This window comes from Hyla sarda, chromosome 6 (genome assembly GCF_029499605.1).
Source record: "Hyla sarda isolate aHylSar1 chromosome 6, aHylSar1.hap1, whole genome shotgun sequence".
In the NCBI taxonomy this organism is placed as follows: domain Eukaryota; kingdom Metazoa; phylum Chordata; class Amphibia; order Anura; family Hylidae; genus Hyla; species Hyla sarda.
Window position 1 is genome coordinate 98878527 of NC_079194.1, and position 14359 is coordinate 98892885.

General features: G+C 41.7%; 1 long non-coding RNA gene across 1 annotated transcript in view; it reads left to right on the forward strand.

Moving 5' to 3' along the window:
• LOC130275900 (uncharacterized) overlaps window positions 1–13431 on the forward strand; it is a 106537-nt gene extending 93106 nt beyond the window's left edge. Inside the window, exon 3 of the long non-coding RNA XR_008844948.1 lies at window positions 12228–13431. This is a non-coding gene — a long non-coding RNA (uncharacterized LOC130275900). The remainder of the gene's footprint in view (window positions 1–12227) is intronic.
• The last annotated feature ends 928 nt before the right edge of the window (window positions 13432–14359 follow it).

The window sequence follows — 14359 nt, forward strand, 5'->3', positions numbered from 1 at the left end:
TTGGGACCAGAGCATTTTTTGCACATCTGACCACTGTCACATTAAACATTAATAACTCTGGAATGCTTTTAGTTATCATTCTGATTCCGAGATAGTTTTTTCGTGACATATTCTACTTTAACACAGTGGTAAAATTTTGTGGCAACTTGCATCCTTTCATGGTGAAAAATCACAAACTTTGATGAAAAAAATGAAAATTTAGCATTTTTCTAACTTTGAAGCTCTCTGCTTGTAAGGAAAATGGATATTCCAAATAAATTTTTTTTGGATCACATATACAATATGTCTACTTTATGTTTGCATCATAAAATTGATGAGTTTTTACTTTTGGAAGACACCAGAGGGCTTCATAGTTCAGCAGCAAATTTCAAATTTTCCACAAAATTTTCAAACTCACTATTTTTCAGGGACCAGTTCAGTTTTGAAGTGGATTTGAAGGGTCTTCATATTAGAAATACCCCATAAATGACCCCATTATAAAAAATACACCCCCCAAAATATTCAAAATGACATTCAGTAAGTGTTTTAACCCTTTAGGTGTTTCACAGGAATAGCAGCAAAGTGAAGGAGAAAATTCAAAATCTTCATTTTTTACACTCGCATGTTCTCGTAGACCCAATTTTAGAATTTTTGCAAGGGGTAAAAGGAGAAATTTTTTACTGGTATTTGTAGCCCAATTCCTTTCGAGTAAGCACATATCTCATATGTCTATGTAAATTGTTCAGCGGGCACAGTAGAGGGCTCAGAAGGGAAGGAGCGACAAGGGGATTTTGAAGAGAACATTTTTCTGAAATGGTTTTTGGGGGGCATGTCACCTTTAGGAAGCCCCTAGGGTGCCAAAACAGCAAAAAAAACAAAAAAAACAAATGGCATACCATTTGGAAACTAGATCCCTCGGGGAACGTAATAAGGAATTAAGTGAGCCTTAATACCCCACAGGTGTTTCATGACTTTTTCAAATGTAAAAAAAAAAAAATACATAAAATGCTTGTTTTCCCCAAAATTTTACATTTTTACAAAGGGTTAAAGCAGAAAATACCCCCCCAAAATTTAAAGCCCAATTTCTCCCGATTCAGAAAACACACCATGTGGGGGTGAAAAGTGCTCTGCTGTCGCACTACAGGTCTCAAAAGAGGAGTAGTCACATTAGGCTTTTTGGAAGCAAATTTTGCTCTGGGGGCATGCCGCATTTAGGAAGCCCCTATGGTGCCAGGACAGCAAAAAAAAAAAAAACCCACATGGCATTATATTTTGGAAACTAGACCCCTTGGGGAACGTAACAAGGGGTAAAGTGAACCTTAATACCCCACAGGGGTTTCACGACTGCATATGTAAAAAAAAAATAATACAAAATTTTACAGAAAATGCTTGGTTTTCCAAAAATTTTACATTTTTACAAAGGGTTAAAGCAGAAAATACCCCCCAAAATTTGAAGCCCAATTTCTCCTGATTCAGAAAACACCCCATATGGGAGTGAAAAGTGCTATGCTGGCGCACTACAGGTCTCAAGGGGTAACAAGGGGTAAAGTGAACCTTAATACCCCACAGGGGTTTCACCACTTTTACATATGTAAAAAAAAAAAAAAAAAAATTTTCACTGAAGTGTGTGTTTCCCCTCAAATTTTTCATTTTTACAAGGGTTAATAGCAGAAAAGACCCCCCACGATTTGTAAATACATTTCTTTGGAGTAAGGACATACCTTATTTTTTGATGAGTTAGGCTTGGCGGGTGCACAGCAGGTCTTGCTTGAGTGGGAGTGCAGTCAGGGACCTTGAGCTTGATATGGAGCAAGGATATGGGACCCCCCCTCAAGGAGCGCTAATGGGGGGAGCACTGAGCCCTAAAATAGGGGAACACTATGGGGGACAATGGGCCGTAACTGGGGTAGACAGGTGGGGTACAGAGGCCCGTAATATGGGGTACAGTGGGCCAGAAAATTATAAAACATAATAAAACAGGATATGTTCCCAGAATGATGACCCAAAGCATAGCCAAAACTAAAAAAAATATGCCCGCCCCAAACCCTATGCTCTGAGTCATCATTCTGGTAATGTGATGTGTGTGGCTGTCCCTAGCCTGTTGCCTCAAATGCGCACCCGCTCAGGTGGAGAGAGAGCGCTGCGCATTTGAGGCAACATAAAAAGTCCCCGATGATTGTGACTCAGTGACCTATGACCCATTTTTGAAAAAAACACCCCCAGAGGTCTTATCAGGTTTTGTTTTTTTTTTTCAGGTTTTTTGGGCAATTTAGTGATTTATGGGGGTTACATTTTGGAATGTACTCTGGACTTGGTACATTGGTCAAATAATGGAAAATTCTAATGAAAAGGGAAAATTTAGGGCTCCATGGAAGTGTGATACTCCCTGAAGCAGCCTATGCAGGGGCCCGGATTATCTGGGCAAGTGTTGCATTGATATGTGGTGTCCTTGCGCATCCCCTTCCTGAAACACACTCTGCATTTTTTCTGGGTTCTTCCCTTCTTTTCAGTGGGGGGATCACACCTGGAAAGTGCTGGCCGGGGACGATCCTGGCGCCTATAACTCCAGACCCTTGGGAAGTCCGGCCTGATCTTTCCCGGTCGCCAAAGATCAGGAACCTTCGGACTTCTTCTTGGTACTGGAGGAATGTCCCTGTGTTGCCAGCGTACTGGGATAGTACAAAAGCGTTGTACATGGCAACCTGTACCAAGTAGACCGCAACTTTTTTGTACCATGCCCGTGTTTTCCGCATGGCATTGTATGGCTTGAGGACTTGATCTGAGAGATCAACTCCCCCCATATTCCGATTGTAGTCCAGAATACAATCGGGTTTGAGGACCGGTCCCACGGTACCTCGCACAGGGACAGGGGTGCTGCCATTCCCATGAATAGTGGTGAGCATAAGGACATCCCTCTTATCCTTATACTTCACCAACAACAGGTTATCATGGGTCAGGGCACGGGACTCACCCTTGGGAACAGGCGTCTTGACCAAATTTAGAGGGAGGCCTCTCTGGTTTTTCTGCACGGTCCCATAAGCGGACGTGGATCTGGCGGCAAGGGATGTGAAGAGAGGGATGCTGGTATAAAAGTTGTCCACGTACACGTGGTAACCCTTATCCAGCAATGGGTGCATAAGGTCCTAAACGATTTTCCCGCTAACACCCAGAGTGGGGGAACAATCTGGGGGTTCAATACGGGAATCTCGTCCCTCATATACTCTAAACCTGCAAGTGTTCCCGGAGGTACTCTCGCAGAGTTTATAGAGCTTCACGCTATACCGCGCCCCCTTCGAGGGAATATACTGGCGGAAGATGAGTCTCCATTTAAAACTGAGGAGAGACTCATCTACCGAGAGGTCCCTGAGTGGTACGTAGGCCTCCAAAAATTTGGCCCCAAAGTGATCGATGACCGGCCTCACTTTGCAAAGCCGGTCATAGGCGGGATCACCTCGGGGCGGACATGCCACATTATCTGCATAATGCAGGCATTTCCAAATAGCCTCAAACCGCCTCCATCTGCTGCATCAATGGCGCGCCGTTCATTGGACCTGGCCAAAAAGGAATCTGGGTGGTGGGCAATGAACTGCTGGGCATAAGTTTGTTTGCTCCACCATTAGATTTACCAGGCTGTCACTGAAAAAAAACTTTAAAAAGTCCAGATCAGTGAAGCCAGCCGTGTCAATCCGGATTCCTGAGTTGCCAACAAACTCAGGAATCCGTGGCTGATAATCCTCTGGGGGGCTCCAGACAGGGTCATCGGGTGCACTTGTCTGGGGGGCCAGACTCCTATTACGAGCGGCATTGCCAATTGTACTAGTGTCAACCACTGGGTCACTCTCATGGGGGGTGCGTGGCCTCGCCTGGTGGCATCTCCACCGCCGGATGATGAAGAACACAAAAATGTAGGATCTTCATTGTTCTCACTGGCAGATTCGAAGTCGGAGGCTAAAAAAGCGTAAGCCTCCGCTGCCGAAAATGCTTTTTTCTACAGTGGCGGGGGGGGGGGGGGTGGCGGGGGGGAGGGTGTGTGTGCTTTCAGGAAAGTGTGTATGTGGTGCTTGGTGTACTACTTTATGCATAACGGTGTGTTATAATTGGGGGGGGGGGGGGGGAACGCTGTGGCCAAAAAAAAAAAGGGTGGGGCACGCAGCTCCCTGAACCCCTAATAGGACCCGGGGTCAGGGATCAGACCCTAATACAAACACCACAGCTGCCCCATCGCCTCCCCCATCCCTGGTGTTATAATTACCTGTTCCCGGGGTCCGCAATCCTTCTGGCTCCGGCGCTGTTGCTGCGCGCTGCACTGCGCAATGACGAGTGACGTCCCCAACGTGATGTCACCGTCAGTGCGCACAGTGACAGCGCAGGATGCCGCCGGAGCCAGAAGGATCGCGGGCCCCGGGAACAGGTAATTATAACACATGGGATGGGGGAGGCGATGGGGCAGCTGTGGTGTTTGTACTCAGGAGGATTGTGTATAGAAGCGAAGTGAGGACCAGATAACGCTATATGTCTGATCCCCACTTCGCTTCTATACACATATGCCTCTGAAGCGCTATCAATGACAAGCATTAGTCATTGATAGCGCTTCAGAGGCATATGTGTATAGATGCGCTGTGCGGGGGGCATATATAATATATATCTACATGCGCTGTGGTATGTATATGATAGCATGATAACCACGCCCATTTTGACGGAGTGAAGATATATTTTGTCCGGTTGTGCGACCAAATTTGTGTCGCATGGGCTATGGGCTACAAAAAAAGTCGGGTTGACATTAGTAAATGAGGGCTATTAAATTTATTCAAAAGTAGCCGTGTATGAAGAATATAAAAAAGCAATAAATCGATCATGTATACAATATTAAATAGTCTGTACATATATATATTTATATATATATATATATATATATATATATATATATATATATATATATATATATCCCATGTGCTTACTAGCATTAAAAACTGGATATTTTAAAACTAAATGTAAAAAATAATTGTGTAATGGAGAAGGATAAGGAAAACTAATGTAATAAACGCCTTTGCCTCTAAAAACTTTCTACAAGAAAATCTCATGAAAATGTACTTCCTTAACCTCTTTTTCACCTTAAGGTCCCAGGCATTTTTTGCACATCTGACCACTGTCCCTTTAAGTATTAATAACTCTGGGATGCTTTTACTTTTCATCCTGATTCCAAGATTGTTTTTTCGGAACATATTCTACTTTATGTTAGTGGTAAATTTTTGTCGATACTTCCATCCTTTCTTGATGAAAAATGCAAAAATTTGATGAAAAATGTGAAAATTTAGCATTTTTTTTTTTTTACTTTGAAGCTCTCTGCTTGTAGGGAAAATAGATATACCAAATAAATAATATCTTGATTTGCATTAACAATATGTCTACTTGATGTTTGTATCATAAAGTTGACATGTTTTTACTTTTGTAAGACATCAAAGTATTCAAAATGACATTCAGTAAGTGTGTTAACCCTTTAGGTGTTTCACAGGAATAGCAGCAAAGTGAAGAAGAAAATTCTAAATCTTCATTTTTTACACTGGCTTGTTCTTGTAGACCCAGTTTTTTTATTTTTACAAGGGGTATAAGGAGAGAAATCACCATAAAATGTGTAACCCAATGTCTCTTGAGTAAGGAAATACCTCATATGTGTATGTAAAGTGCTCTGTGGGTGCACCACAAGGCTCAGAAGGGATGGAGCAACAGTGGGATTTTGAAGAGTGAATTTATCTGAAATGGTTTTTGAGGCATGTCACATTAAGGAAGCCCCTAAAGTGCCAGAACAGCAAAAAAAATAAAAAAAAATAAAAAAATAAAATAAAAAAAACACATGGCAAACTATTTTGGAAACTACACCCCTCAAGGAATGTAACAAGGGGTACAGTGAGCCTTAACACCCCACAGGTGTTTGACGACTTTTCCTTAAAGTTGGATGTGTACATTAATTATTTGTATCACTAAAATGCTGGGCTTTCCCCAAATTTTACATTTTTACAAGGGGTAATAGGAGAAAATGTCCCTCAAAATTTGTAACCTCATCTCTTCTGAATACGAAAATACCCCATGTGTCGATGTCAAGTGCACTTCGGGTCCATTACAATGCTCAGAAGAGAAGGAGTCACATTCGGCCTTTGGAAAGCAAATTTAGCTGAAATGGCATGGCATACTATTTTGGAAAATACATCCCTTAAGAAATGTAAAAAGGAGTACAGTGAGCATTTACACCCCACAGGTGTTTGACGAATTGTCGTTGAAGTCGGATGTGTTTTTTTCATTAAAATGCTGTTTTTCCCCCCAAATTTTGGGGTAATAAGAGAAAATGCCCCCCAAAATGTGTAGCCCTATTTCTTCTGAATATGGAAATACATCATGTGTGGACATCAACTGCTCTGCTGGGGCACTACAATGCTCAGAAGAGGAGAAGTGCCATTGAGCTTTTGGAGAGAGAATTTGATTGGAATAGAAGTTGGGGGCCTTGTGCGTTTACAAAGCCCCTCGTGGTGCCAGAACAGTGGATCCCCCCACATGTGACCCCATTTTGGAAACTACACCCCTCACAGAATTTAATAAGGGGTGCAATGAGCATTTACACCCAACTGGCATTTGACAGATCTTTGGACAGTGGGCTGTGCAAATGAAAAATTACATTTTTCATTTTCACAGACCACTGTTCCAAAAATCTGTCAGACACCTTTATGGTGTAAATGCTCAGTGTACCCCTTATTACATTATGTGAGGGGTGTAGTTTCCAAAATGGGGTCACATGTGGGGGCTTTGTAAACACACGTGGCCTTCAATTCTGTACAAATTTTCTCTTCAAAAGCCCAATGGCGCTCCTTCTCTTCTGAGCATTGTAGTGCACCCACAGAGCACTTTATATCTACATATGGGGTATGTTCTTACTCTGAAGAAGTGGGGTTACAAATTTTGGGGTGCTTTTTTATCCTATTTTCCTTAAATATTTTGGGTAACACCAGCATTTTAGTTAAAAAAAAACTTTTATTTTTCATTTTCCCATCCAATTTTAACAAAAATTCATCAAACACCTGTGGGGTGTTAAGGCTCACGATACCCCTTGTTACGTTCCGTGAGGGGTGTAGGATTCAAAATGGGGTTACATGTGGGCATTTATTTTTTTGCATTTATGTCAGAACCGCTGTAAAATCATCCACCCCTGTGCAAATCAACAATTTAGGCCTCAAATGTATATAGTGCGCTCTCACTCCTGAGCCTTGTTGTGCATCCGCAGAGCATTTTACGCCCACATATGGGGTATTTCCGTACTCAGGAGAAATTGCATTACAAAGTTTGGGGGTCTTTTTTTTGTTTTATCTCTTGTGAAAATAAAAAGTATGGGGCAACACCAAACTTGTTAGTGTAAAATGTTGTATTTTTTTACACTAACAGGCTGGTGTAGACCCCAACTTTTCCTTTTCAAAATGGGTAAAAGGAGAAAAAACATCTCACAATTTGTAACGCAATTGCTCCCAAGTACGGAGTTGCCTAATATGTGACCCTAAACTGTTTCCTTGAAATACGACAGGCCTCCGAAGTGAGAGAGCACCATGCGCATTTGAGGACTAAATTAGAGATTGCATAGGGGTTGACATAGGGGTATTCTACGCCAGTGATTCCCAAACAGGGTGCCTCCAGCTGTTGCTAAACTCACATTATGCCCGGACAGTCAATGGCTGTCCGGAAATGCTAAGAGTTGTTGTTTTGCAACAGCTGGAGGCTCCGCTTTGGAAACACTGCTGTACGATACTTTTTCATTTTTATTGGGGGGGGGGGGACAGTGTAAGGGGCGTATTTGTAGTGTTTTACCCTTTATTATGTGTTAGTGTATTGTAGTGTTTAGGGTACATTTGCAGTGGCGAGGAGGTATGGTGAGTTTCCCGCTAGGAGTTTGTGCTGCGGCAGAAAATGTTCCGCAGCTCAAACTTGAAGCAGGAAACTCACTGTAAACCTGCCTGTGTGAATGTACCCTGTACATTCACATTGGGGGGCAAACCTCCTGCTGTTGCAAAACTAAACCTCCCAGCATGCACTGACAGACCGTGCATGCTGGGAATTGTACTTTTGCAACAGCTGGGGGCACACTGGTTGGAAAACCTTCAGTTAGGTTCTGTTACCTAACTCAGTATTTTCCAGCACGTGTGGGAGTTGTAGTTTTGCAAGATTTAGAGGGCCACAGTTTAGAAACCACCACACAGTGATCTCCAAACTGTGGCCCTCCAGATGTTGCAAAACTACACATCCCAGCATGCCCAGACAGCAAACTGCTGTGTGGGCATGCTGGGAGTTGTAGTTTTGCAAGTTCTAGAGGGCCACAGTTTAGAGACCACGGCACAGGGATCTCCAAACGGTAGCCCTCCAGCAGTTACAAAACTACAAATCCCAGCATGCCCACATAGCAAAGAGCTGTCTGGGCATGCTGGGAGTTGTAGTTTTGAAACACCTGGAGGGCTACAGTTTAGAGACCACTGTATAGTGATCTCCAAACTGTAGCCCTCCACATGTTGCTAGGCAACAACTCACCGACTTCCGTAGTCAGCAGGATCACCGCACGCCGCACCAGGGAGAGGATTGCTGCCCACCACCGCCGATTGCTGCCGGTAAGGAACCTCCACCGCTGCCGCCGGTAACACCCCAGTTCCAAACTTTAACCCCTCCCTCGCCCCGATTTGCTATTGGTCGGTTGTTTCTGACCGACAATAGCACGGATAGGGGGGGTGCCTTCAGGGGGATCGGCGGTGTCTTGGACATCACCGATCCCACTTATTTTCCAGGTCACTGGAGACCCGTATGACCCGGAATCGCCGCAGAACGCCAGTCTGAATTGACTCAGGACACCGCCCCCCCCAGGGGCTTGCACAAGGTGCCTGCTGAATGATTTCAGCAGGCAACCCAGTCCAGTCCCTGCCCGTCGAGCAACGGGGACCGGAATTCCCATGGGAATTCCCTGTACGGACAAGCCCATTTTGACCTTAAGGACCAGGCAAATTTTACTTTAGCATTTTTGTTTTTTCCTCCTCGTCTTCTAAAAATCCTAACTCTTTTATATTTTCATCCACAGACCAGTATGAGGGCTTGTTTTTTGTGTGACCAGTTGTCCTGCATAAAGACATCACTCATTTTATCATAAAATGTATGGCACAACCAAAAATACTATTTGTGTGGGAAAATTAAAAAGAAAACCGAAATTTTGCTGATTTTTAAAGGTTTCGTTTTAATGCCGTACAATTTACGGTAAAAATGACATGTGTTCTTTATTTTGTGGGTCAATTAAAATAATACCCATGATTATATACTTTTTTATTATTGTTGCGCTTAAAAAAAATCGCTTACTTTTTAACCAAATTAGTATGTTTAAAATCCTTCTATTTTGTTGACTTTTTCATTTTTCTGTATAAGTGGTGGTATGAGGGCTCATTTTTTGTGCTGTGATCTGTACTTTTTATTGATACCACATTTGTGTATATAAAACTTTTATAAATTTTTTATTACATATTTTTTAATAAAATTTGACAAAAAAGCAGCAATTTTGCACTTTTTTTTACGTTCATGCCGTTCACCGTACAGAATCAATAACATTATATTTTAATAGTTGGCACATTTACACACGCGGTGGCAATACCAAATATGTGTATTAATTATTTTTTACACTTTATGGGGGTGAAATGGGAAAAAAAGACATTTTACATTTTTATTGGGGGGAGGGGATTTTTAAATTTTTTTTAATTTTTTAATACTTTTTTTACTTTAATTTAATCATTTGATTGCTAATACTGTTCAGTGCTATGCATAGGGCATAGCACTGATCAGTATTATCGGTGATCTTCTGCTCTGGTCTGCTCGATCTCAGACCAGAGCAGAAGACCTCGGGAGATGGCCAGAGCCAGGTGAGGGGACCTCAGGCCGCCATGCTGGATGATAGGATCCCCGCGGCAGCGGGAAACAGTGGGAAATTTAAGGAATACTCCAGTGGGAAATTTAAGGAATACTCCAGGAAATATGGATTCTGTGCTATGGCCACTGCAGGACCTGAGTGGGCGGAGCATGACACAGGGAGGGATTTCTAGAACAAACAAAACTCCTGCACTTGGCATAGCATTGTTTTCCTGTTGTATTTCTTTAATATCACGAGTAAAACTAACATAAATTAACCCAATTTGTAAATATGTTTTATATTCATTTGAGATCATGTAAGATGCCAAGAAAATGGTTTTCAATTCCCATCTGTACTTAAAGCCCCAGGTATTTTAGTCTTCATACTTAATATACTCTTGCTAATTATTCTTGCATGTGCCAGTACAAAATATTACTCTGCCGCTTTGATAAAACTAATTATAGAGCATTGCCATATGGCAGAGAATTCTTATCATGACTGCTGACATCCAATGCATTTCCACTGGCAAAAATGTATAAGAAATGGAAACTGTGTTCATAGTCTTTGACATAATAATGATAAAATAGGTTTATGTTCATGTGAGCTGATCTGTATTTTGATAAAACATTGTTCAAGCTAAGAAATGTTTTACTAAATATCAGTCATCAGGGCTTTTTTAGTTAAAGGCCAATTACATCTGAAACAAAAAATAGAGTAACTTTGCAAAGAGTCTTGAACAAAAATGTCCTTTCATTTTGTTTTGACAGCTAATATAGCCAGCATTGTATTTACATGGTAACAGACTTCAAGGAAATAAGGTGTTGTCAGATCCTATGATTGGTTGCAACGATCATGTGGATATACAATATTTCATCACATCAGAAAAATTAAGAAAAACTCTTTAAAGGGTTACCCAACCCCATAATTAAACAGTTTTAAATAGTATAAAAATTATTTTTAAAAAGTAATAGCAGTCACTTTAGCTGTTCCCTACTGCTCCCATGCCGACATGATATTTTATGCAGGTGCTGCAGCCATTGGTCACATAATGGGCACGAAGAACATGAACTGGGAGGGGTTAGTATGAAAAGAGCAGGGAATTGGTAAGAGTGCGATAGGCACCAGATGACACCATTTAGTGGGGTTACACCATAGTGGAAAGTGTTCATCCCGCAGCTGTTTCCCCAATATCAATGTAAGACACTTATTCTTCATTGTGGTATCACTATGTTGAGTCGAGCATTATTGTCCTGTGATAATAATTAGACACAAGGGACTCCAGTACCTGTAACATGGGATTGGTGCCAGATTTAGAAGGATACATTATTTAGGTAATTTGAACCTATTTACCCCGGAGGGAAATAAAGGTTTTCAAATCAACTGGTGTCAGAAAGTTATAAGGAGACATTTATCATGGTGTTTAGAAGATTTATTTTTGATTACTCTGGCCAGCCACACAAAAAGTTGCATGTGTGACTTTTGTGGATAAGCATAAAGTTTCATACAGGCTTACCTAAGCAACTTTCAGTGGTCAAGTATTTATGATGTGTGAATGTTGCACATAGGCAAAAGAAAGTTGCAAACCCTCTTCAAAAATGCCTTTAAACATCACTTTTTAAAAGTTGCACAAAAAGTCACGCCTTTCTTTGCAAAAGCTTTGCTCCCCAGCCACTTGCTCGCATCTACCACCCGCCAGCTAGCTGTTGCAAGACTACAACATGCCCTTACAGTGAGGACCTGCTGGGAGTTGTAGTCTTGCAACAGCTAGAGGGCGGGTGGTAGATGTGGACGGGTGGCCAGGGAGCAGAGCTGACTGGCTCCCAGGAATATGAAATCACAGCACTGTAATTTCATATTTGCCGCACAGAGCCGTGATTGCCTATTCAGTCCAGGCCATTCACAGCTTCAGGTGGGAAATATGAAATTACCTGGGAGCCGGCTGGCCATGGAGCCAGTCGAAAGGCAACCCGCTTCCTTGGCTTGCATTTCAACAACAGGGTGCCTTCAGCTGTTGCTAAACTATAACTTTCATCATAAGAGCTGTAGTTTTGGAACAGGGTGTCTCAAGCTGTTGCTAAACTACAACTCCTATCATCGGAGTTGTAATTTTTAAACAGGGTGCCTCCAGCTGTTGCTAAACTGCAACTCTCATCATGGTAGATGTAGTTTAGGAACAGCGAGCTTCCAGCTGTTGCTAATCTACAACTCCCATGATGGGATTGAGCAACAGTTGGAGGCTCCCTGTTTTGAAACGCTGCTTTATGGGCATTCTCCCCAGGAGAGAGCACCATAAATGTACTAACCTATTTTTCATGTTTTTTTTCCCTTATCATTTCAGTTCCATGTATGCAGAAGACTACTTCAGATTCGGTGGACTACATCGATGACCAGCATTTTTTTGTTTGATATTAATAAAATGGTTAACGAGGGCTTGTGGGGGAGTATTATTTGGTATAAAAGTTTTTTAAGCATGTTTTTTCTTATTTTATTTACAGGCTTAGTAGAAGTGGAAGCTGTCTAATAGACGGAGTTCATTATTAAGCTTTGGCCTAGCGTAAGCCCCAAAAACAGCTAGTGCTCACCCCTAATTATTACCCCAGTACCCACTGCCACAGGGGTGCCAGTAAGAGCTGGTACTAACATACCTGGAGCATCAAAAATTGTGCTCCTGGGTGTAGGTGGTAACAGGCTGTCAATCAAGAAGTGTGTCCATGACATAGGTGATGATGCATGGACACAACAGGACTAGTATGTGTCTAAGCAGGCAGGGGGGGGGGCAGTTGTTTGACTGGCTTTTTCAGTAAGAAATGCTGAAAATTTTCTAATGACAGCAATTACAAAACCTATTGGTTTTCCATGCTTTACAACATATGAAAAGTTTTTGTATCTGACAGTGTCCATTTAAGGGGTTAAGGCCAAAATGGGCTTGGTCCTTAAGGGGTTAAACACCAATGGCCGCAGAGCTGGGAAGAACAATGTGTACTGCAGCATCATTCCATTTTGCACCTAAAGACTATAATAATGTACACTATAGTCAAAATCATCCAAACAAGTCAATGACAAACCGACATCATCCATTTATGGTTTGCTAGGTCACCTGCAGAGCAAGTAACAGCCTGAAACAAATAAAATTGTTCATTTTAAGACTGGACAGAGAAAACAGTGGGAAAAACCATTTATCCAAAGCAATGAGTCACACAGAGCAGGCTGCCAACTACATAATAATCAAGAATTGCCACTGACTTGCCATTTCAGTAAAGTATAAATAGAGGAATGACTTGTCTGCCATCCATTCATTCCGTGTCCTCCGCACAACTGCTCTGTACCCGGTAATTGGCTGCAATATACTGCGGAATCTTTACTGATCAGAGTCAAACAAGGACTGAAAATCATCCTGCGTTGCTCTTAACATATAGTCAAAGAAAGGATGCAACTCCCCCTGTGGCTTTTAACACCCTCTTTTCTGCATAGTCCTTAAGAGACAGAACTCTCTTTAAAGTACGGTAGTTATGGGATACAAAAAAAAAAAGTTATATTTATTTCAGAACTAGAGTGCAAAAATAAAGTCTTCTATTTTATTACAAATGATTTATCTGTTTTCCTTGTGGTATACATGAGACCGTTTGTAAAGGCCTGACAGCATTGTGTTCAATAATTACTTGGTGCAAAACGTATAAAAATAAAATATTTTCATAGAGATCGGGTTTCTATTTTACTGATGCAAAAGTCCAAATCCAAAGATGTTGCGTCAAATTATGAAACTCATGCTGTTTGCAACCACCACTAGAGGGAGCTTACTGCATATGGTTCTAGGATTGAGTTTAATGTACAGGAGGCATGTCCTAAGCTCCCTTTAGTGGTGTCTATAGGCAGGCAGAATTGTATAATTCACATGGTCACTAGCCTTTCAAAAACTTTGCATAAATCAATAGTACAAGCAGATATATAAAAAATATGTAGTGCATATTAGTATAAGGGTCAATTTCCCCTTTCTCCATTTCATAGTTATAATAACAATTGGGGTAAAAAACTGAGTCTTATCTTTCTTACCATCAGACTTAGTTATTATTCTTTATTCTATTGCTATTAATTTCAAGTGTTACATGTTTTACAGGCTGTGTCTCTATCCCATCAAGTGTTCCTCCTAAAATGTTGCAAGGCCATAGAACTCTATAAAGAGGGTAGCGAGGAGAGGAATAAGCTTCAGAGGGAGAGAGAGAGAGAGAGAGAGAGAGAGAGAGAGAGAGAGAGAGAGAGAGAGAGAGGCAGAGAAATGCATAGATTATCTGCTGAAAGATCTAGCAACTATAATATCTCCTCCCAGTGCTTAAGGTACATCTTATACTGCACAGTACTGCTCTGTTCTGTCTTCCATGCTGCTGCTGCTTCTGACGGTGAACTGTATTGATATAGGGGAGCAGAATCCCCTATTATATGTATGTTCAGTGTATGGGAGACATCATAGCAGCT